The 25,725-nt window shown below is 40.6% G+C and overlaps 1 protein-coding gene across 5 annotated transcripts in view; it reads left to right on the forward strand.

The window, feature by feature from the left end:
* Positions 1–1,030: 1,030 nt before the first annotated feature.
* The window catches only part of ANKRD6 (ankyrin repeat domain 6), a 180,459-nt gene continuing 155,764 nt past the window's right edge, over positions 1,031–25,725 (forward strand). For 4 of the 5 annotated variants that reach the window (XM_045188583.3, XM_045188578.3, XM_045188585.3 and 1 more), the window contains exon 1: positions 1,033–1,241. The gene's annotated coding sequence lies outside the window, so the exon portion shown is untranslated. Of the gene's footprint in view, positions 1,242–25,725 lie in introns of all 5 variants that reach the window. The other variant, XM_024551713.4, reaches the window with a different exon arrangement.

Genomic DNA, 25,725 nt, shown 5'->3' on the forward strand with positions numbered 1-25,725 from the left:
AATCTGAAGAAGGCCAAAGGACACTGAGAAGAGAGGTTCCACACTCTTCCGAGGAAAACTGCAGCTCTGACCAGAGGGTGGGAGGGGAGTTCCAAAGCACTTAACTTTCTCTGGTATGTACAGGGGCTTTTTTTTTTTTTTAATTTCCTCTGCCTAATGCTCCCTGAGGGAGAGAGGGAGACAAATATCTTAAGAAAAAGGAGAAGATCATCATATTTCTTTCCCTCTGAAAACCAGGCCTATTTCAGAGGGGATAAGGAAAATAAGGTTCAAAATAAGCTTGTCCCAAACCTCAGATAAGACTGAAGCTCCACTCTAGGGTGCCAGCTCTATGTTTGGAAAACAGATAACCAGCTCTGCTTCTTGAAAAAGGCTGAATGAGGTCCCGTTCATTCATACATTCACTCAATAATAATTTATGGCGTGCTCACTATGTTCAGGAACTCTTCTAGATACTGAAGAAGTAACTAAAAAACAGACAAAAGGAGAAGGAGTTAATGGTATGTCAGATGTGCTTTGTATACAGGAATGCCCAAAGATTTTGCCGGTTTCATATGGATGGTTCCATCAAGTAGTTTGGAATAAAGTCGTCTTTTTCCTTCTCCAGTTCTCTGGATCATTCAGCATTGTTGTTCACTTTCATTGAGCGTCTACAGTTAAGGGAACAACGGGTACATTAAAATAGCCACTTGGCCAGGGGTTGAGGGATGGTTTTTCTTCCCAATTCCCCTTTCCCTCTAATAAACCTCCTGGCAACCCCTGCCCGGAAAACCCCACCCCACCGCAGCCCTCCTTCCTCCCACTCTGCAAAGGTGACCTCTCCAGGCAGCCAGCGGCCAGCGAGAAAGTGGCAGGGGCCCCAGCCTGGAGTGGGCTGCAGGCCAGGGCCTGGGGACCCTACCTTCCATGCCCACCCCTAGCCCCCTCCCCCGCCATGCCCCGCCGGCCGCTGTGGGGCGCTGCGGCCCCAGGTTAGGAGCTGCGGCACGGTGGGGCGGGGCGGGGCGGGGCGGGGCGGGGCGGAGGGCCGGGTGGACGGGCTGCAGGCTCGGCCACAGGTAACTTGAAGGAGTGGGGAGCACAGCCTAGAGAGCGGGTGTCTGGAGGCAGTGGCGCTGGGCGGCGCCAAGGCCCAGGGGCCGCGAGAGCCAGCGGGAGCACGTCCCCATCTTCTCCCTTCACCCTAGCCCTGTCTCCGGCATCCGTTCCTGCAGCGGGGACGTCCACCACGGGAGAAAAAGGTACAGTGCGATCTGAGAGCCAGTGTCCCCCAAGCCCAGGGACCTCTGATCTGGGGAGGATGAGGTCGGGGATGGGAGCGCTGCGCCTCCCGCGTCCCAGATCGCTGTCTGCTTGGGGATTAGACTCGGAGTGCCTTGCCTCTTTCCTGCGGCCTCTGGGAAAGCCAGGGCCCGAGGGGTCTTCCTGGGGCACCTCCCTTATCGCTTTGCTTCGGTTACCTCCCTACCTCCCTAGAATATAGAATTGGGGCGGGGCGGGGGGAGCAGAGAACTTTCTTGTCTTTGCTCGTCCCCCTTCTTTTCCTCCAATGAGTTCAAAGAGTTTGAAGAAAGTAGTGGTAGTAGTGGTGGTGGTGGTGGAGTTGTGGGGGTCGCCGGGTGTGTCTCCCAGCTGCTGTCTGCAGGCGCAAAGGAGGGTCACCTCCTCGCCTGGCGCTCCCTGCTGTCCCCGGGCCTAGGGGCCGGCCTCAGAGTGACCCGACCAGCATTCTGCCTCCCTTCCTTTCTCCAAGGGGGTGCGGGCACTGGAGGGTGAGGGTTGTTCTCCTGTCCCAGAAAGACCCGCTCTGGCTGTAATTAAACATTGTAGAGTTAGCAAGCGGCATCTTCCAGCCGAGGAAATCATCACATTGTTTGGTTTGAGTTCAGATGCAGGCTTGCCGACTCCTGTTTTGAGGATTTCAGTGGTGCTTCCGGTAGATTGGGGGACAGGAGGGGAAGTGGAACCACGACCCGACGGGGGCTTCAATTTCGTAAAGCTGGTCAAGAACCTTTTCTCTGGGGCTCAGTGAGGTGGTTCAAGCAGTGGTTAAGAGATCCACTTTGGGGCACGAGATTGAGTCCTTATGCCACCACTTGTTCTGTATGAGACTTTGGGAAACCCACTTATTTGAACCTTAGGTTTTAGAACTGTCCATTGGGTGTATTATGCATAACCTGGTAGTATTGTTGTGGAAATGAACCGATGCAAGTAAAATGCTTGCCATAGTGCTCTTGAATGTTAGGCATTCTTTCCTTGAACCTGTTGGATGATGATATTCATGTTTAGTAATGTCAGTGGGGAAGAGCTTGGGCAATGAAGACACACGCACCTGGATCCACCATGGTCCCACACTGTACTGATTGCCCCTGAGGGGAGGTGTCCCAGCTTTAAAATAGCAATAACAACCTATTTTTCTTACCCTTAGGAGGTGCAACTATACATGTTTAGCTTCTATCATTTCTAGCAGGAGTTTTTTTTGTTTTGTTTTGTTTTGTTTTTAAGTAATGCTATAAATTAAAATCAGAAGAGTTTTCTATCCTCAGGGCTGTAAGTAGGGAAGGGAGAGTAGAAGAAGTTGAAGAAGAATTAAAGACACCAAAAAAGCTTGTTGCATATTGTTTGAGAATTATAAATCAAGAGTGATCAAGAAATGCTAATAATTTGTTAACTCCTTGTTTGTGGTTGGTGGCATCCAAAAATAACCATAGCTTTCCACTTAAACTCATCAACCTCTCCAGAGCCTGTCCAGATAAGCATATACTCACGTAAAGGCAGATGGATTTTGAGTAAACTCTGCTTAGAGATAAGACACGGGAATTCTGGTGTCCCCACTGTGAAGTATATAAGGTCTGTCCAGAAGATATCCAGCCATGTAATATGAAAAATAGAGCATTTATTGAAGAAGATACAAGATACAAGGAACATTGTACATAGGACAATACGCCTCAGTCCCCTTCAAAGTAGGCACCTTGGGACCTCACATGGTTTTCCCAATCCGCATCAGCTGCCCTGTCATATTTTCCTGAATCTCAGTGATGGTCTGAAATCTCTTCCCTTTCAAAGGTGATTTTAGTTTTAAGAAAAGCCAGAAGTCACAGGGCACCAAATCTGGGCTGTAGGGGGGTTGAGTCACCTGGGTGATTTGATGTTTCACCAAAAAATTCTGTACAAGATGTGATGCATGAGTGGGTACATTGCCTTGATGAAGCTACCAATCACCAGTTACCCATAGCTGTGGCTTTCTGAATCATCTGAATAGTTTCACAGAAGAATGTTCAACTTAATGCAAAATTTGAAGCAGAATCATTGTTCTACTCACTTAGTCATTTTGAACATGACAGCCACACAGTACACATGCTCTCTCAACTGTGTCTACTGTCCCCACTGACTAGTACAGTGAAGTCATCATTGTTCACACATGTGCATTCCAGTCCACACTCCTAGGCTGCTAAGTTACATTGATGCCACACAAACCATTCTCATTATATTAGCAATGGCTAGACTTTTTCAGGACAGGCTTGTACATTCAGAAAGTATAAAACTTAGAGGTACAACTTAGAGAGTAATAGCAGAACACACACCCAAGTACCCATCACCCACCTGAAGAACTGGAGCATCCCCAGGTCCTTGGATCCCCCTTTAGCACTCCCCAAGGCATCCAATCACTTCTCCCCCTAAGGAACCATTAGTCTGGATTTGTGTAAATTTTCCCCTTGCTTTTTATATTTAATATCTGATACGTGTCAGCCCCAAGAAAGAAGATAACTACCAAGGACTCCTGGAGGCTAACTGGGCTCAAATTTAAAAACAGCCTAGCAGCCATTCCTAAACAGTGGCTTCTCACCCAAAGCCATACTTCAGAGAGAAGCCTGCATAGAACTGCTTCCCTCCTGAACAGAACAGCTTGCCTCCCGAATGGAACTGCCTGCCTCCCACATGGAGCTGCCTGCCTGCCTGCACTACAGTCCCGCCATCTGAGCCAACCCTTATAAAGGAGTTCTTGGAATTCTATTTCAACCAACAGGGCTGAGGCTTTCCCTGTCCAGTCAGAACTGTGTAGCTATATTCCATTAGCATCTTCATTGACCAATCAGAGAGGTCATTGCAATAACCAGAACATTGCTTTTTTGGCCCAATAAAACCGTAAGGATTTGGAGCCCTCATTTGCATGAGGATGGCTCAATCAGGGACCAGGGAGGGGACTTCTTTCTATATGAGTTATCTATATGAGTTAGCTCCCCTCTGGCTCAGTGTGCACTATCCCTTTCCATTTAAGACTGAAGACTAGCCATTTAACTGAGCTGGAGCTGAAACATGGAAGATATCTTAGCATAGCAGGGCAGAGCTGTCTAGCCAGAGAGGGGCCTCACCCCAGGCCCACCTCACAACTGTGCTGTTCCACATAAGTTCTGTTTTATAATTGAAGTAACATGATTGAGCTCACAGCTGTGCTGTATCATAGTTGAGTTGTTTGCACTGAATAAAGTTTGCTTCTTCACAGCATCCCAAATTTGAAACACCTCAAAATGGGAATTTCTAGTGAATTTGTTCTAACAACCATCCATTGACATACAAAAAACTCTGGGGGAGGGAAGTTTCCAAACAAGAATTTACACAATAACCTGGAGCAGTCTTATAGAACTTAAAAGCAAGATATGAAGAGTAAGAAGCAAACCACAAAAAAGCTGATGGGGCAGTCTCTCTCTCAAGCCCTGCCCCCATTCCTTGGCACAGGTGGGTGTGTTCTGTCTGTGTAGAGGAGGCCCAGTCTCTTCCAACATAGCTTGAAGGCTATAATTTTAAAAGCTTTGCTTGAGTACCTAAGAATTAGAAAAAACAGTAATTTGCGTGCATGTGTTTTAGAAGTTTTTTTTAAAAAATACAAATTATCCAGGGGACACTATGAGATTGGAAAGATTAAGCCGATTGAGAGTGAACTTTAAAAATGGTCTTAACCTAAATTCTTCTTTTTCTGATTATGATGTTTGTGTTATGGACTTTGTTTTAAGTTGCAGCAGAGATTCCTAAATTTGGTTCATGGTGCCCTTAGTATCTCAGTAATGTTTTCATGCCTTAGTATAAGTAGTAGTTAGGTTCAAACCATGTAATAAATATCTGTGTCCAAACAACGTAGAAGGTGTTTGACAAAATAATACACGTAACTGAAAGAAAAATATTTTTAATCTCATTCTTAAATAACCACAATTACCAACAGGATATGAGTGTCTGTACTATTTCTCAAATCTTGGGATCAGATCGGATACCACTGCTCTCGTTTCCTGTCCCACGTTAATTTTTCTGCAGCACTGGCTTTTTACTACAGCAACCATGGAAAACCCGAACTTTGCAAAGATGTGATGCCATTGATAGGAATGTAATGTGATCTAATGTGGAGACTATGAACTACTTCCAGTCTTTAAGTTCAGCAGTGCCCACCATGTTAAGTATACTATGTATGTTTCTCTTGAAATGTTTAAAGAGCCTAAGCTGCTACAGTGCCGGGAGAACTGATGTACAGTTTGGGAGTTGTTGGTCTAAGGTGAAACCCACTTCTGGGGAGAGAGCAGCTGTTAAGGAAAAGGTCGGCTTGAAATAGCCCCAGGGTAAGCCTCTGTGTGGAGTGGGCTGTCTCAGTTTTCCCGTCTATGTAAAATGGAATGCCTAAAGCTTCCCTATAGGGTCATTAAGAGGATTAAATTAGACAATGTATATAAAAGCATCTATAAAGGGCCTGCACTATAACAGTCTTAATTTCAAGAAATGGTAGCTTTTTTATGATTGTTAAATAGTACCAAATAAATGTCCAGTATTAGGTATACATCATTGTACCCATTTAAGAAGGGCCAGTGCCTGAAATCTCAGGCTTAGGACAAAAATGTTGAAGTTATTCACATTATAAAATGATTTCTCATTTTTCAAACAGCAAACTCTGATGTAGCCCTGTGGCACTTGGTGACTTTTCACACCATTGTTGCAGTGCTCATTTCCTCTTGCCAGTATGCATGCTGGTTTGGGGAGGAGGCCTGAGCCTGGCCTGCGGACTTCTGATTTGAGGAGGAAGGTACTTTGTTTTATGTCTTGGGAAGTTTGAAAGTGTTTTGAGTAGGATTTAACATATGCATATTCTTACAGCATAGAGAGATAGATGATCTTTACAGATGAAGGAGTTCTGTTAAACAGCTGAGTATCACATGGTATTTCCTATCAATAGGTGGTACTTGTTACTCCTCCAAGGAAAGGCTAACTTGCAACATAACAGTGTTGCAGATGGCTGTCATGGTGCCTTTTAGAAACATGTACCTTTCCTCCCCTTGTCTGGACCCTAAGCCCAAGCTAGGACCTAGTGATACTTGAACAATCTGTGAGAATCCACTCAGAGTCCTGATGTTTCCCTAGTGTAGTTGTTGGTTTCTATTGTGGCTTTCTTCTGTCATTGATGTTTGGGAACCCTGTACAGAACCACAGGTGGTGCTTCCAAGTTGAAATAAATATGGGTGGATACAATTTTATCTGTTTGTTTTAGTTCCTAATGTTGGGTTTTTTTCCCCTCTATAAAAATTGAATTATTTGTGTGGGACAGAGAAACGATGTGATTCATGTTAACAAGTTGTTTCCTTTTTTCCATTTGATGCCCATAGATAAATTATCAGCATTATTTTTATTTAGTATATTGCTTCTTTAAAAAAATAATTTAAGATCTTTCTGTGCTTTAGACTGTTTATATCTAATTTTCAACATCTTATGGTTTTCGGGTAAAAAGTAGAAAACTACATTGGAGATAATAAAATGTGGGTTAGAATGAATTATTTCCCTCTTTTTGTCTGCTAACCCTTTACCTAAAAAATTAACAAAGTTTGAACATCCATTTAAATATTAGAATCTGATATTTTAGACACAAAGTACTTTGGGAAATGCTTGACTCAGTATTTTCATATAAAACTAGGAAAGCATGCGTAAGGATCAAAACATTTAATTTAAATTTAGGACTTGATTGGCAGCTGAATGGACTTAACTTAGTTTCTGCACGGAGCCACACCAGCCAGGGTAAAACAAGTTATTTTTAAGCTAGGGAATGCTAAGCGAACTGACTGTAAGTCCCAGAATGAAACTCTGAATTTGACCTAATTTAGGTAGAATGCTGAGATGCACTGTATCCTATTTTATATTAGGCCATATATAGCATGAAATATCCAAGGACCAGAGAGCAGACATCTTGAGTGGTACATACAGATGCATTTGAGTATCCCAGATAGGCCCTTTAAGTACTTTTAGCTGCCTTTTGTTAAGAGGCATGGGCTTCAGAGCTGATCTTACTGGGTTTGATGCCTGGCTTTGCCACTATTGGCTGTAAAACTTTTCGACGATTTGGTTGTAAAAATTTATGCCTCAGTTTCCTAATCTGTGAAATGGGGGTTTGAAACAGTTCTATACCCTGATTGTGGTGGTGGTTATACAAATCTATATATGTGATAAAACCGAAGAACTAATACACACACACATGTATACAGTGAGCACGTGGAAAAAGTGAAATCCAAATAGGGCCTATAGTTTAGTTAATATATTATACCAATGCCCATCTCCTTGTTTTGATAATTGTACTGTGGTTATGTACGATATTATCGTTGGGTGACAGGGAACGTGGGAACTGTCTGTACTACTTTAAATTTTTTTCTATTTATTGATTTTAGAGAGGAAGAGAAACATTGATTTTGTTGTTCCACTTACTGATGGTTGATTCTTGTATGTGCCCTGGATGAGGATTGAACCCACAACCTTGGCTTATTGGGACAATACTCTGACCAGCTGAGCTACATAGCCAGGGCCTCTGTATTATTTTTTATTGTGATAAAATATATGTAACAAAATCTACCACTTTAATACTTTTTCTGTATGTAGGTCCACGGCATTACTTACAGTCACATTTTTGTATAACCATCACCACCAACCATCTCCAGAACTTTTCATCTTCCTAGACTGAGCCTTCACACCCACTGAACAGTCACTCCTCAAGCCGCCCCCCCCCCCAGCCCCTAGTAACCACTATTCTACTTTGTCTGTCAGTTTGATTACCAAATGCCTCATAGAAGTGGAATCGTACAATATTTATCCTTTTGTAATTGGCTTATTTCACTTAGCACAATGTCTTTGTGGTTCGTGCACTATTTTTGCATCTTCTATGTGAGATTAATACTAATACGAAATAAAGTTTTAAAAAGTTAAAAAAAAAACCCACTGCTAGACTGGATGAAGGCACAGAGTTTAGGGTCAGTGCGATATGTCCAGGAAGGCCGAGGACTGATATTAGTATCTCTCTTTCCCTCTTTCTTCTCATCCCTAGAAGAAGAGATGGAAAAAGTAGCCCTATCGTCTCTTGTGTAGGGAAGTTTATTTATTATTTATTTATTATTCATTATTTATTAGCAGGTTCCTATAACAACCTGAGGTGTAGCTATTAAATCTCCAACTAAAATTGGAATTCTTTTTTTCCATCTTATTAGTAGATGAGAAAAATTCTTTTAATTTATATTTTTTATTTTTTCCATCACCATTTATCTCCCTTATACCCTCCTCCACCTCCTCCCACCCCTCCACCCCCGCAGTCACCACACTGTGGTCTGTGTCCATGAGTTCTTTGTCTTTTTTTTCTTTGCTCCCTCCCCCTTCTCCCCCAAATCAGAATTCTTAACCTGGGTTTCAGTGGTGGGCTACAGATACAGGGGCTACAGATGCTCAAATAGGTCTCAGAATTTAGGTGTAAGTATTTAAGTGAATGACCATATGTATATTTCAGAGGAAACATTCCATAGCTCTCATCAGATTCTCAAATGTTTCCTTAACCCCAAAATGGTTAGTTAGCAGTACAAGAAAATACTGTTTATAGAGCTCTGCCCACCCCTTACTAAGCTCCTTTCCTTGAGTGTCTTAGCCTCTTTCAGTTAGTTCCTTGGTGTATCTTCCCCCCACCCCTCATCAACCCCCCTCTTTCTGCTCAAACTTTGGATAAGCCTGAACTGTTCTTTTCCCTCAGGCCCTCCTGCCATTCACCTGCATTCTACAAACTCCAGGACCCTCAAGAACCAGAAGGGCCCAGAGTAAACTATCTTGGAGTCCCCAGTAAGGCAGATAGGGAACAAAGGTCTCTGTGTGGGGGACTCCACCTCACAACTGCCATGTCTTTTCCTGCCCTCCTTAAGCTCCAGAAAAATGGGAAGAAAATAATACTGGAGGAACACAGCTATGGAAAAACTCATTAAGTGGCACCCAATGACTGAAGTTTAGTATATTCTGCCTTGGAGACTACAAATTTAATCTTCAGATTGTCTTCTGGTTTACATTTTATGGGTTTTTTAAAAAGATTTTATTTATTTATTTTTAGAGAGCGGGGAAGGGAGGGAGAAAGAGAGGGAGAGAAACGTCAATGTGTGGTTGCCTCTCACATGCTCCCCACTGGGGACCTGGCCCTCAACCCATGCATGTGCCCCAACTGGGAATCGAATCAGTGACCCTCTGCTTCTCAGTTCAGTGCTCAGTCCACTGAGCCACACCAGCCAGGACTTCACTTTATGTTTTAAATGTATTGTAAATATACAGTACATTCTACTTTGTATACTATCCAATGATTTAGGAGAGCTATTGCATTTTTTTATTGTTATAAAAGATGTTAAGTATCAGAATTTATTTAATAAATAGGACTAGTCAGGCCAATTTTTAACTCATATAAGTAAATTATATAAATGGTAGAAATTACGATCTTGCTTTTTTATGCATACGACTCATCAATATTTGCATTCAGCTTAGAAACCCTTCAATAAATCATGATTTCATTCTTTTAACAAAATCAGGTATATTTTGTTAAGATTGGCTAACTGCTGTAACAAACATCTCCAAATCTCAGTGGCATAATCTAGTAAAAATTTATTTCTAGCTCATTACCTCTGTTATTCCTGGTTGGGTAGCCCCCGCTTTAGCTCTTCTTTGGATGACTGAAGGATAAAAAAAGCTCCTTCCATCTCGTGATGCCACCATCTTCCACACATAGTCTCCAGTGAGTGTTATCAGCACGAACAGATTCTGGAAAAGGCAAACCAGATTAACTACCTCCACTACTTCTGCTTAGATTCCAGAACCAATTCATAGCCCAGTCTCCATGAAGGAGGCTGGGAAATGGAGTTCCTGGCTGGGCAGCTGCTTCTGAGCAATAATCATTTACTTTGGAAGGGGAACAGAACTCCTTGGTGGCTATGTAGCTATCTTTTATACCAGTATGCAGAGTCTTTTCACTGGTCAGTTAAGTGTAACTCCCCTCATATATTTTACTTCTCACTTTCAAAACATCTGTATATAAAATTTTGTCTTTGCGGTTTAAGGTGTGGATGAGGTCTCTAGACAGGAAACAATTGTATCATAAGTGGTCTGTAAAAAAAATAAAAATGGGATTAAGCCATCAAGGTTCATAATTTGTTAGGGAATGAATGAAACATACTTAATTTACTCAGAGTCATCCAACCATGTAGAGAATTGTGCATTTGAGAAGGATGGAACAGAGAAAGATTAGCAGAGAACAAGAATATACATGTCTTATTGCCTTCATAAATGTTATCATAACAGATCAAAACTAACTCAAGTGGCTGGCAATAGGCATGTGAATCTTTCTTCCCCTACCAAAAAAAAAAAAAAAAAAAAAGCAGTCTTCTCCTTGGAATGTATTGTACAATCACAAAATGTATGTAGCACTTTTACTTATTTGTTCTCAAGGGAAGCTAAAGTTACGAGATTTGGACATATCTATCTTATTTGCTTAAGGTAAATTTGTGCCTAGGAGGATACCTTTTGGCTACATCCAGCATCGGACAGATACACATGGAATGTACTGACAGACTGAAAAATTATCATGTGAACGATCCCAGTGGGCAGCGGGAGTCCCACAACTTTAGCAGTGCACACTAGCTGTAGTAATGCTTCGTTTATCCACTGATGGTGGAGATTGGGCTGTTCTACCTAAGGAAAGGGTCCAAATCATTAATATTTACCATCTTTTAAGTCCTAATATTTATTTTTTATTTTTAGTTTTTTAATATTTTATTTATTTTTAGAGAGAAGGGAAGGGAAAGAGACAGAGAGGGAGAGAAACATCAATGTGTGGTTATGTGTGGTTGCCTCTTGCACACCTCCCACTGGAGACCTGGCCTGCAACCCAGGCATGTGCCCTGACTGGGAATTGAACCAGCAACCCTTTGGTTTGCAGGCCTGCGCTCAGTCCACTGAGCCACACCAGCCAGGGCTAAGTCCTAATATTTTAAAAAACTTATGTTTCATGGTACCCATGTTGGAATTAAAGAGGCACTAGATCAAAGTATGGTAAATTATAGCATGGGCCAAATCCAGTCCACTGGTGTTTTTTAAACAAAGTTTTATTAGAACACAGCCACACTCATTCGTGTACACACTGTCTGTGGCTGCTGTCACACTGTTCGGGCAAAGCTGAGGAGTTGTTGCAGAGACCACGTAGCCTACAACACCTAATACATTTACTATCTATTCCTTTACAGAAGAAGTTTGCCAACCCCTTCAGTAGAGTTAGAATTAACATGATTTGGTAGGAGAGTAACTCTGCTCCTACTTAATCTCTCTGACCCAATCACCTCACCATTATATTGGGAATAATAAAACTACCTAATGAGTTAGTTGAAATAAGGTAGATTTTTAAATTAAATGATTTCAGGCAAAGTACTAAATTTATCTTCTAGTTAGCTAGCTATGTATCTAGATAGTTTCCTCAGACCAATACTTTTCAAACTCAGGCATAAGAATCATCTAGGGAATCTATGAAAATACAGAGGTTCCCACTGTTACTCCCTGAATTCTGACTTCGTAAGTCTGGAGGGTGCACTTAATAACAAGCACCCCAGACTCCAACGCAGGTGGCCTTTACTTCGAGCAACTCAGACCCTTGTGGCAACTTGTCTTTTGGTCCCTAGAAATAGTGTCTCTGGCCATTCTAAATATGCTGACTTGTCTCACCCAGTACCGAAGCCTTGCCTACTTGAGAGGGGAGCTTGGAACCCTGAGGGGACTGCCCAGGGGAATCATCAGCATTCTGAACGTGTTCAGAGAGACCCAGCCAGTGGGCTTATCCTATAAATCAGGGGTGTCAAACTCATTTTCGCCAGGGGCCACATCAGCCTCGAGGTTGCCTTCAAAGGGCTGAAATAATTTCAGGACTGTATAAATGTAACTACTCTCTAACTGTTAAGGAGTTGATATTACATTCAGCCCTTTGAAGGCAACGGCAAGGCTGATGTGGCCCCTGGTGAAAATGAGTTTGACACCCCTACTATAAATCAAATCATTCAGTGCCTGACTTCACTACCCATAGAACTATCTGTGGCTCTGCTTCTAAATGGAAATAATGGTAGAAAAGTTGGCCCTGGGGCTTTAGTGAATGTGACCGGCTTACTCTGGAGCATGGTATGCCTATTAAAGCTAAAACTAGCATATGGCCCTGGTTTGCTCTCTTTAAAGTCAAGGTAAATGTTAATAACAGAAGGAGTTACCAAGAGAGGAAGAACCTAAGTCCTGGTGCTTTATGGGTACTTTTAAGAACAGATGCTTATTTAATTTATAATTTCCTTAATCTCCAGAGTGTGTTTGCCTGGGCTATGGGATACTTAATGAATGGCTTGCTCACCGAAGCCTTTGTTTTCCTCCATTTGCTATTCAAAAACATAGTAAAGAGCTTCAGAACCCATATTGAATAACAGCAAAATCCCATGGCACCTGCTGGGTTTTAAAACAAGACAGAAGAAAGTGAGACTCCCCCCCCCTTTAAAGTCCCCCAAACCAAAAAATAAATGAATAAAAACCTGAAGGCAGAATCCCTAATTCTTAAGATGAGTGCAGCTCTGTTGCTGCCCCTCAGAGTGCTGTTTTCAAGCGGAGGGTCAGGTGTCGGACACATCTGTCATCCCTGCTGCCCTGTTGACATGAATCTGGATGTCTGAGTGACGTAAGGCCGGGTGTTTTGTGCTCTGAAATGTAAGTAAACACTATTATCCAATGAGGGATTTACAGCTAATGAGATACCTTCCTGTTGGGGCTCATGTAAGGAAATTAATTTCAAAAATATTTCAGAAATCCTATATGAGATTATCAAAGAATTCCTTTAAATAGTGAGTTCCCTTAAACCCAGTATATTTAATGATATGATTATATTAATTCTATATGATTAGAATTACTATAGTTCAGAGAATACCCGCTTTTCAGGAGCCCATCATTGCCAGAAAGGTAGCAATGCTGTTGTGGACCACATTCTCAAAAGGTTTCAAACTAAACAGCCACATGCTGTTGTTATTAAAATGAGAGTTCTAAATCATTCCTTTCCCCCCTGCAACATGTGTAACAAGTCTAACTTGTCTCTAGATTTCGGAATGTTTTCCCTTTCTATGGCTAAATCCTGGAGAAAAGGCCATTTTGAAGAAAATGAAGCTTAGATCTTTAAAAATTCATTGTTTAGACTATTGGTGTGTTTTTTAATTGAGATATAATGGACATATAACATTATATTAGTTTCATGTGTCCAACATACTGATCTGATATGTATTGTGAAATGATCATCACCCAAAGTCTAGTTAACATCCATCACCACACGTAGTTACAAATATTTTTATAATAATAATTTAACAATATTTTTATAATAATTAACTATTATTTTGATATACCAAAAACAAATTGTCGTGATGCCCAGTGCTTTTCTGTCTTTGTAAATCCTAAATTCACTAATTTACCTTCTTTGCTTGGTGTTTAAAGACTGAAAAACACAACACTGTGCTTACAGTTGCCTGGTTGTGGTGAAAGGGGCCATGGTTTTGTGCATCTAAAAATAGAATATAAAATATTGTTCCTTATGTACCGCTTTCCCTAGCCTTTTGAAATTGCCTTAATGTCAGGGACATTTACTGTGAGAGTAAGAGAGTAAATCATAAGAGACTTTTCATATTTGTTCTGAATTTATTAGCCAACTAACTTGGATGGAAGCTACTCTCCCAGTTCTATAAGGTGTAGTACTACCTTTCAGTGTTAATGAAAGCTGTGTATAAAGCGGAGGGAAAACATATTCCCAAATTCAGTAAGCAAATAAAAGCCATGATGGATTTTGTATAAAAACAGCAACATCAGAGGCTATTAGAGTATTTAAGTGAGGGGGAAAATGTTATGTTGTAGTGTTGAATCTAGGAGAAAAGACCAAGTATTGATTGGCACCTACTCCAATACCATAAACCCACAGCGGCACTGCCTTGGCCATGCAGAATAAATGGCATTCACTAAGTTTGAGTGTGTTGTTGCCCTAAGATGAGGGAAGCAAAATGTTTTACTGTTCTCTGCAAAACCCAGCCCCTCCATCTGAAAAATTTATGGTGAAGAAAAAAATTTTAAGGTCAGTGACTCTCTTTTGGCCTCCCTAGTAGCATTAAGTAATGTAGCTAAATCCCCCATGCCTCCACATTCAAACCTCGCTGAATTACCTCTCTTGGAAATGGACAATAAAGATGTCCTTCAGGGGAAGTCTGTTTCATGGGAGACTGGCAGGGTTTAAAGAGAGGAGTGCAGGCCTGGCTGCCAGGAAGGCCTGGGCTCTGGTTTCATGTCTGACAGCAGCCTTTGTGCCCTCTGCCAAATCACTTTCCTCTTTCTGTGGCTTTCTTTTTCTTTTCTTTTAGAAAGGTGCACACAGATGGGCCCTCATTGACTAGTCCCCTGCTCTCATGGATGTGAGTCACAGAAACATTTTTTTAGCTTAACAAATTATTATAAGGCAACTACCTTTATGACTGCCAGGCTGGTCAGGAAGGAGGACTTTGCCAGTCACCCAGAAGCTCTTCCTCTGTTGCATCCCTGCCTCCTTGCAAAGTAACTGCAGGCAGTGCTCGTTTTGCAGGTGCTATGGTACCACCAAGGTAATAGTGCATGCTGAAACCCTGATAAGCAGTCTCAATAATCACTGGGGGAAATTGCGATTGTTTGGGGACCTTTGAACATTTGATCAAAACATTAACAACTCTTACTTTTCTAATTGTATAGGGAAATGAGAAAATAGTGAACTTTAGTAGACTGTAACTTAAACCATTAGCAACATTGAGGGTTAAACTTTCATTTTTTTGTGAAAACATATCATGAGTAGTTTGAATAATGTCTGCCCCCTTCTTCCCATCTCTACCTTATAATCTAGGACAAGCAACTTTTCTAAGCCTTGATGAAATTTCAGTCTCCTTTTTTGAAGTTTGGATCAGTTCCCAAAATTTATCCTTTGTGCTTTCAATGTTGTAAAGTACCTCCAAGAGTTCCTTTAATGGGAAGTTTTTGCCAGCATCATCTCTTCATCTTCATGTCAGACACTTTCCTCATTTGTGTCGGTGAGTTCCCTTATTGCAGTTTCTGTGGCTGCACATCTAGCTTCTTCAAGTGGGAGCAGAACTGGCAGTCCCATGGCCAGCTCTTTCTTCTGTAACCCCATTCCATTGAAATTTTACTTCCAAATGTGATCATCTTTCATTTCTTTGCTGCACTTTCTTTTTTGTTGGCCAGTTTCCTCTTCCAGTTGTTCATTTTGGCAAAATATTATGCGGGTTTATCACTGGGAGACAAGGAGCCAACACAAATACATGGTTTGTTGTCTGTGTGTGAACTGAGTAGCATGAGGAATGACCCATTACTGACAGACTTTGAAAGAAGTGATGTGATTGGTTACTGATCATGATGTACATCTATTAATTATGTCGTGATTGGTAGTCTGAAGAGCTATGAGTGGGGTTTGTACTTGATGCAGTTTCTCAAAATTAATACACTGTTGGTAAATGAGATTTGAACCAAGTTGTTGGAGGACTGATGTAGTTTAATTAACCTGTGCAAACTGAAATTGTATGTGCTAGAGCCATGTAAAGTAAAAGCTGCCTGTATTCTTCTAACTTTTATAGTAATCACTCCGTTGTAATTTTTGATGGTTCTGTAACCAAGTGTGCATCTTCAGACCCTGTGGTTTAGTGTTGTTTCTTCAAATATTTTGTTATGTCTTTTAAAAAAAATTATTTATTGACTTTAGAGAAAGGGGAAGACAGAGAGAGAGAATTATCAATTTGTTGCTTTGCATATGCATGGATTCATTGGTTGATTCTTGCATGCACCCCAAATGGGGATTGAACCCACACCCTGGCACATTGGGACAAGGCTCCAACCAACTGAGCTACCTGGCCAGGGCTTCTTCTTCCTCTCTCTTTCTCTCTCTCTCTCTCTTTTTTTTTTTTTTATCTTTTCAGTCTATGGGTTTCCCCTTTGCATTAGTTTGCCAGGACTTCCATAACAAAGCACGACAGACTGGGTGGCTTAAACAACAGAAATTTATTTTCTTGCCCTGGCCAGGTTTCTCAGTTGGTTAGAGTGTTGTTCCAACAAGCCAAGGTTGCAGGTTTAATCCCCAGACAGGGCACATACAAGAAGCAACCAATGAATGCATAAATAAGTAAGTGGAATAACAAATCAATCAATTTATCTCTCTCTCTCCCCCTCTCCCTTCCTTCCCCTCTCTTTCTAAAATCAAAAAATAAAAATTTTAAAGAAAGAAAGAAAGAAATTTATTTTCTCACAGTTCTGGAGCCTGGAAGTCCCAGATCAAGGTATTGGCAGGTTTGGTTTCTCTTGAGGCCTCCGCCCTTGGCTTGTCAAAGGGCCGCCTTCTTTCTGTGTTGTGTTATCACATGGTCTTTCCTCTGTGTGCATGCATTCCTGGTGTGTCTTTCTCATCTTATAGGGACACCAGCCTTACCAATGATAGCCCACCTTCACAGCCTCTTTTAAACTTAATTACATCCTCGAAGGCCCTGTCTCCAAATACAGTCACATTTTCTGAGGTACTGGGAGTTAGAGCTTCAAAACACGAATTTTGGGAGGGGCAAAATTCAGCCAATAACACCTTCCATTCCTTTCTTTCCTTTACTACTTACCTATCAAAATAGTTAGGCTGTTTGACCATTAGCCACATAAAACATAAACCACAGTCACATAAACATTTTATTAAAGAGTGAGGATCATTCCTGAAGAACACCATTGAAAATCAGGTCCAGATTATGTTGGGTAAAATTATATCCCTGTTACTAAGGCTTTATAACAAATCACACCAAAACTTGGCAGCTTACTTACTATCTTTGAAAGTCTTGTAATTCAGGAATTAGACAGTGACCTATCTGGGAGGTTCTGACTCTGGTCTCTCAGTGAGAGTGTAATCAGATGCAAGCTGGGGCTATAGTCATCTAAAAACTTGACTGGGGCCCTGACCTGTGTGGCTCAGTTGGTTGGCTGCTGTCCTGCAGAGCAGAAGTTCACGGGTTCAGTCCCTGGTCAGGGCACATGCCTGGGTTGCACGTTTGGTTCCTGATTGGGGCGCATAGGAGAGGCAACTGGTTGATGTTTCTCTCCTTTTTTTCCTCCATTCCCCTCTATAAGTAAGTAAGTAAGTAAGTAAATAAATAAATAAATGCAAGCTTGGCTGGGGCAGGAGGATGAACTTCTAAGATGTGGCACTCATATGACTGACATGTTGGTGATGGTGGCTGTGGGGAAGCCTCCCAGCTCCTTTCCCCAGGACTGCTTGAACATTGTCATGCCCTGGCAGCTGGTTCGCACCCGAGTGGGTAATATAAGAGGCAAAGACATTGTCACTTTCACTGTGTTCACTTGGTCACACAGATCCAACCTGGATTCACTGTGGAAGGGACTTTAAAAGGTCATGAATACTAGGAAGTGTGGGTTAATGAGTGTCATCTTGGAGATTGGCTGCCATAAATTAGATGGGTAAAAAGGGTCTTACTTTTGGGAAACCTATTTGCAAATCTCTAGCTTCAAATGCTTGCTTACCTTACATGCCTGTCCTCAAAATCAAACCAAGTGACTTACTCAAAAAAAGTAAATTAACTTTGTGCCTCACCCTTAATGTGTTAATATTTTAAGAGTTTTCAAGGTAGTTTTTTATGTTCAATTTCCATGTCTGACTCAAAACTTTATACTAGTCCAAATACATACATTTATCTATTAGTAGGTTGCTCATCAGCTTTATCACTCGTCTGAGATACTGGTCTTAAATCAAATGGTGGATCCTGAACTCTGAACTGTGGCAGCAGGAATCTTGGCTCATGTTACTAGAAAATAGTATGACTTACAGGCTAAAGTTACTAACTCTGAAGTTTTCTGAATGAATCCTAATGAATTAATTTATTTTTTCTCAGTTTTTTAGTCTGTTAAATGAAAGAGGATTTATTATTAATCTATTTTAGTGGTAAAACCAATAAATGACAATTATGGGGGGAAATGATGATTTTGAGCTCTACCTTCATGGAGGAGTAGAATGTATGGGAAATTGCACTGAGGAACTATGGTCTTGCCTAGTTCTTGGCCTGTGGGTGTGCCCTGGGGCTCAGTACCATGGGCAGCTACTCCTGCTGCCCACCTGGGTCTACCCTTTGACTTGAGAAGACTGGTGGCTGAGCAGCCTGGGGACATCTGGGAGGGCGTACACACCTGGAAATGTAGACATCTCTTGTCCTGGTGGTTCACAAAGTTAATCCTCATTTGACTTTTGTTTTTGCGATAGTCTATGTTCTTCCAAATTACCATGTCTTTAGGTTTACCACCTCAATTTCCATAAATCCAGCAATACTTCAGCTGAGCCTCAGGCTAATCAAAAACTCCTATTCCAAAGAACTGGACTCTGTAATGTCCATTCCTGTCCAGTTCTTCAGCCAGTGTTTCCACTTCTACTAAGAATCATTTATCTAGCTTAGCAGCCTGGTAAGGCTTAGGGTTGTTTTTATTTAAATATGACAGCAACTGTAACAAGGTGTGTCAGGCCTCATCTTTACTTCTTTCCATAAATATTACTCTGCTTACTTATTATGGACAAAGAAGACTGACAATAGTATTTCTAGTGTTTCTGGAACTGTGCTGTTACTATGTAAAATTGATTAAATATTATCCTTGGCCCTAGAGAGCATAGATTCTAGGAAATAAACCATTTTACCTTTTTTTTAAAAAAAAAAGATTTTATTTATTTATTTTCAGAGAGAAGGGAAGGGAGGGAGAAAGAGAGGGAGAGAAGCATTGATGTGCCCCTTGGATGCAGTACAGGCTTCCTTTGCTAGGTGGGTGATACACCTGTATCAGTGTACAAGCTGGTGGTATTGTGAGAGGCTGTGTTCGGCTTCTGTGAGTTGTTTTTAAAGACTCTTTCAGCGTGTTTGCCCATTTCATGATGGGTGATTTACAAGTGTGCCTCCCCACACTGTGCTGAGTGTTTAGCAGTTTTTGACCAAAACGGCATGACCCCCATGCCCCACCCTCCCCATTTACCCGATCTCACCCCAAGTGACTTTTGTTTTCCTAGATGAAAAAATTTTTCAAAGGGAAACATTTTCCTGATGTGGAAGAGGTAAAACAAAAAACAGCAGAAAAGAACTAATAGACATCAAAATCAACAAGTTCAAAAACTGGTTTGAGCAATGGAAAAAAGGTCTCAGTAGCTGTATTACATCAGATGGAGAGTACTTTGAAGGTGATTGAAGCTTAAACATGCAAGAATAAATACACAATTTTTCAATAAATAAATTCTGGGGTTCTTTTGGGTCCCCCCTTGCATTACTTGATGGGAGAGAATAGACTTCGAGTGAGTTGAGATTTCTTATGACAGATTGTAATTTGTGCTATATTATTATGTGCTGTTTGTAGGAAGCTATATGTAGTTACCCAAATGATTTAGCAGTATGAAATACGACATTCATGGCTTTATGTTAAAACAACATATAGCCAGTGCAAAGTTGATGATAAGACTTAAAATTTTTTAGAAGTCCACATTCACTCATAATAACTCAGTATCACTTGTTAAATAAAGACATTTTTGTGTGTGTCTTGTGCTGTTGAGCCGGCCCTGACTCATGGCGACGCTATGACTGAGTGATGTCCACCATGTCCTGTCCTCAACATCTTTGCTCAGCTCCTGTAGACACATGCCTGTGGCTTCGTTTTAGGGTCAATCCGTTTTGTGGTGGGCCTTTCTCTTTTCCTGCTGCCTTCTCTTTTCCCAGCATTGTTGTTTTTTCCAAAGAACTCTGCCCTCCAATGATAGGACAGCTTTAGTTTTGTCATTTTTACTTCCAGGGTTGTTTCAGGCTTAATTTGATCTAGGACCTCCCTGTTTGTCTGTTTAGTGATCCATAGGTGTTTTAGATTTGTTCACAAACTCATTCATTCATAAAGATGTTTTAGGACCATTCACAAAGGAAATTAGGGACATAATTAAAACATGGCAAAAATATAAGCTTCTTCATGTGCTGTAGTTTGATTGGATTTCACATGGCTGCAGAAATGAGTGTCATATTCAACCCAAACTTGTGAATAGAATATTAAATATGATATTATTAAATCTTTCACCCCTTAAGTTTGTCTAATACATGTAGTAGTTGTCGCACTGCTTCATAAAATTCATATAATAAAAACATAACTAAAAATTAGCATTTATATTCTACCTTATTTCACAGATGCATTAGAAGTGACTAGTTACTAGTTTTTAAAAAGGTAGTGAAAGAAGTTTGCAGAGTTGGTGTTCATTTGCCATCAGGCTGTTCTGCAGAATCAATTTTTGAAATTTATTTGTCACAGAGATGGGTGAATAATAAATTCTTTCTAAACATGTAATATAAAAAAATACCCAAATAACCCCCCATGTAATACAAAGCTCCCTGTTGTCTTTTATCTGTCTGCCTTTGGAACAAAGATGTCTTTGTGCTGCAGGGTTAGAGACCTAGAGTGAAGTAACTTCCTGGTAAATGAAGACTCAAGAGTATATACAGGACTAAGAACCACAGTGGCTTACAATGACTAGAGTGTTTATGAAATACTGATACTCTCAAGTACTGATGGGGGTTCACAAGTCTGTGTTCTGTCTTTAGTATTTCATATATAGCATTTTGTTTTAGAGACAGAATAACATCTGTTGGATAAGATTAAAAACACATGATCTGGGAAATTCCTACAACAGACTTTCTGTTTTAACAGAGCTCTTGTTATTTGAACTCTTTTATTTATTTATTTAAATATTTAATTTATTTATTTTCAGAGACTAAGGGAGGGAGAAAGAGAGGGAGAGAAACATCCATGTGTGGCAGAAACATCAGTTAGTTGCCTCTCACATGTCCCCAACTGGGGACCTGGCACCCAACTCAGGTATGTGCCCTGCCAGGAAATCAAACCCGTGACCCTTTAGTTCATAGGCAAGCGCTCAATCCACTGAGCCACACCAGCCAGGGCCTTTTATTTATTTTTAAGAGACATTTAAGAATACAGGTAAGTACACAGTTACCACTATGCATTGACTGCCAAGAGGTCAGTGCATAGTGGTAACATCTTTCTGGTGTTTAACATCCTCATGGTGGGGACTTGATCTCCTGCTTTACAGAATACGCTCAGCAAGGGTCTTTCAACTTGTGGAAAATAGGACTAGACAAGTGAAGATCATCCATTCCCTCTAAGACTAGCTTTTATTTATAACTGTAGCTTCTAACTTTATTACAGTGCTTTGTAAACTCACCAGATTCTACTACTTCATGTTAGCAATAAACTGGGAGTTGTTTACGTTCAGAACTCTCTAGGGCTTTCAGTGTAATCGCTGGGATGACATCTCCAGAGGGTTATATCTTATATACTATCAACTACATACCAGAGTGGTGAGGAAGAACAGAAAAAGGAATGGATCCTTATCCTCTTTTTAAAAATGATCTTTTCTTCTCCATCTAGAGAATTTGGATAATTCTGAAATGTCAGCCACTTAATGTGGTTGATTTTTGTTTTCATTCACTGGGCTGAGTGCTTGGCTCTTTAAGTGTGTCTTTCACTTCTGGGAAATTTTCTTCTATCACATCTTTTTAAAAATTGTTTTAATATTTTATTTATTTATTTTTAGAAAGAGGGGAAGGGAGGGAGAAAGAGAGGGAGAGAAACATCAATGTGCAAGAGAAACATCAATTGGTTGCCTGCAGCTAGGGACCTGGCTGCAAATCAGGCAGGTGCCCTGACAGGGAATCAAACTGGCAACCTTTTGATTTGCAAACTGGCACACAATCCATTGAGCCACACCAGCCAGGGCTCTTCTATCATGTCTTTGATAGCTCTCCTTCCTCTCTTTGTTTCTTTTAAAATTTCTGATATTCAGATATTAGACTTACTGGATTGAGCCTCTTATTTGCTTAACTTTTCTGTCTCTATTTCTGTCTGCTTCCTGGGAGATTGTCTTGTTTGTAATTTTTCTTCTATTAAACTTTAAAAAATGTCATCGATCACTTTTTTATTCCTAAATACTCTCTTATGTTCTTTGATCATTCTAATCATCGCCTTTTCACTATAACTTGTTCTATAATACTTTCTTTAATCTGAGGATACTAATTCAAGTTGATTTTTTTTAAAGTTCTTGTCATTTACCAGCATTATTTCAGTTCACGCTAGAGCGATTTCTTTTTGTTTACTATGGTCTCTCCTTTTCATTTTGGAAACTTTCCTTGGATGCCTGGTGACCCTTGGTTTTCTGTTCATGTTTAAGACTGAAAGGCAGTTGGAGACTCTATGAGCATAATTAGGGTGTATATGAAGGTCTTGTCTTAAGAACTGTTCAAATTCCAAAAAGAAGAAACTGATAATGTAAGAAAAAAAAAGAGATAGAAAATAAAAATAAAAAGGCAAGACAGGTGAATGCATACAATATGATACCAACTTCACAAACTGAAAACTAAATTAAATAATAGATGGAGTCACAGGGGGAGCATGGCCAGGAGATGTGCATCTTCACTCCGCTCACTCTTCAGTACCGTCATTGATTCGTGTGTGTGTTTGAGCGGGGGGGTACCTAGTTTTAATATTAAAAAGAGACAGAGAGCGTCATAATGAATCCGAGCATGTGAGGCACTTGTAACCAGGCCCAACTGTAGACGTTCATCTTCTCCCGTTTGTGTTTGTGTCCAGCCCAGTGCCCAGTGGTTCCGAGTCCCAAAGCTCTGCAGGAATTTGCAGGGCAAAATTTCTCTCTTCTGCAAGTGTTCCCATCTATAAACACCAAGATGAGTTTTCTTCTCTTACCCTTTATACCAGGGGTTCCCAACCTCGGAACCGGGCTCCAGCATAGCTCTCATGAGCTCCGCCTCCTGCCACCCCGCCCCCCACATCCATCCCCTGCGGTGAGCAAAGCTTACCCCGCCCCACCCTGCACCGCAGCCTTCCTGATGTCAAAAAGGTTGGGCATCAGTGCTTTATACAACACGTTACCACTAACTACCCCACTGGCTTTCAGTCATCCCCAACTGTCGAAATCTCTCGCATGTCCTACTCCTTAATGTAGCTTGTCTCTGTGCCTTTTCTCACACATGAGTGGAGCCTTTGGTGGGAGAGGAGATAGGGGAGATATTTAATAAGCTCTCTTTAATCAGAAACCATTGTTAGCACTATGAGGCATCTTGTCTCTTCCCCATCTTTTTTTTTTTCAGCTTTATTGAGGTATAATTGTCAAATAAAATTGTAAGACATTTAAAGTGTATGACATGATGTTTTTATATACATATACATTTTAATGGATTCCCTCCTGAGTTAATTAACACATCCATCACTTCACAGAGTTATCTTTAAAAGTTTTTTTAAAACAATTTTTAAAAAGATTTTACTTATTAATTTTTAGAGAAAGGGGAAGGGAGGGAGAAAGAGTGAAAGGGAAACGTAGACCAGTTGTCTCTCGCAAGCCCCGCCCCCGCCCAGGACCTGGCCTACAGCCCAGGCATGTGCCCTGATGGGAAATCCAACTGGCGACCTTTCGGTTCGCAGGCCAGCACTCAGTCCACTGAGCCACACCAACCAGGGCAGTCATCTTGTGTGTGTGTGTGTGTGTGTGTGTGAGTGTGAGAGAGAGAGAGAAAACATTTAAGTTTTACTCTCTCAGCAAATTTCAATTCTATGATACCTATGTAGTATTATCAACTCTAGTCACCATGTTGTAAATTGGATCCTCAGATCTTAGCCATCTCACCACTGAAAGTTTGTACCAGCCTCTCCTTACTTCCTCTATGCCCCAGCCTCTGGTAACCACATTTTATTCTTTGTGTCTGCGTTCAGCTTTTTTTTTTTTTTTTTTTAAGATTCCACATATGAGATCGTGCAGTATTTATCTTTGTCTGATTTATGTCACTTAGCATGGTGCCTTCCAGGTTTATCCATGTTGTTGAGAATGATAGAGTTTCTTCTTTTTTAAAGCTGAATAAAATTCCATGTGTATACCTGTGTACAAATATAAATTAAATACTTATATGTATAAATATATAATAAATGTGTATAAATATGTACTTAAAAAAAGAAGTGTATATGTTTGGGGTGTACAACATGGTGATTTGATATACATAGTGAAATGATTGCTATAGTCAAGCTAATTAATATATCATTCCCTCAGATACCTTTTTTGTATGTGATGAGAGCACCTGAAATTACTTTATTAGCATATTTCAAGAATTTAATACAGTATTATTAATTATAGTCATCATTAAACATTAAATCCCTAACTTACTAATATCGCATAACTGCAACTCTGTGCCCTTTGACCGACATTTCCTCTCTTCAACCCCCTTCCCATTCTACCTCTGCTTCTATGGGTTTGACTTTCTTAGATTCCACATATCAGTAAGATCATGTAGTATTGTTTTTCTGTGCCTGGCTTATTGCACTTAGCGTCATCCATGTTGTTGCAAGTGACAGGATTTCCTCTCTTTTAAGGCTGAATAATATTTCATGGCATCTATATGTTCATACATCAGTGGAAACTTAGGTTGATTACATAATGCAACAATGAACATAGGAGTGCGGGCACCTCTTTGAGATATTGCTATACTGACTTCATTTCCTTTGGATATAATAGTCCTATTTTTAACTTTTTGCGGAAACTCAATACTGTTTCTCAAATGGCTGCATCAATAGTGTACTTACAAGGGTTCCCTTGCTCCATATCCTTGTCAACATTTATCTTTTGTCTTTTTGATGAAAGCCATTCTAAGTTGTGTGAAGTGATACCTCATTGTAGATTTGAGTTGCATTTCCCTGATGGTTAGTGATGTTGAACATCTTTTCTTATACCTGTTGTCCATTTGTATATCTTGTTTTGAGAAATGTCTATTTAGGTCCTTTGCCCATTTTTTAATTGGGTTATTTGTTTTCTTGCTACTGAGCTGTTTGAATTCCTTACATATTTTGGATGGTTTGTACATATTTTCTCCCATTTTGTAGGTAATCTGTTCACTCTGTTGATCGTTTCCTTTGCTGTGCAGAAGATTTTTAGTTTGATGCAATCCCATTTGTCTTTTTGTTTTGTGTTTGTTATCTGTACCTTTGGGGTCATATCCAAACAATTATTGCTCAGACCAGTTACAAGAAGCTTTCCCCCATGCTTCCAGTAGTGTTACAGTTTCAATTCCTAGATTTAATTCTTTATATGAAGTCTTCTGCATGTGGATAATCATTTTTCCCATTTGTTGAAGAGACAGTCCTTTCCCATTGTGTGTTCTTGGCACCTTTGGTGAAGATCAACTGACTGTAAGTGCGTGGATTAATTCTGGGTTCTTTACCTCTTCAGTTGGTCTGTGTGTCTGTTTTTATGCCAGTAGC

Source organism: Desmodus rotundus, chromosome 11 (assembly GCF_022682495.2).
Source record: "Desmodus rotundus isolate HL8 chromosome 11, HLdesRot8A.1, whole genome shotgun sequence".
NCBI lineage: Eukaryota > Metazoa > Chordata > Mammalia > Chiroptera > Phyllostomidae > Desmodus > Desmodus rotundus.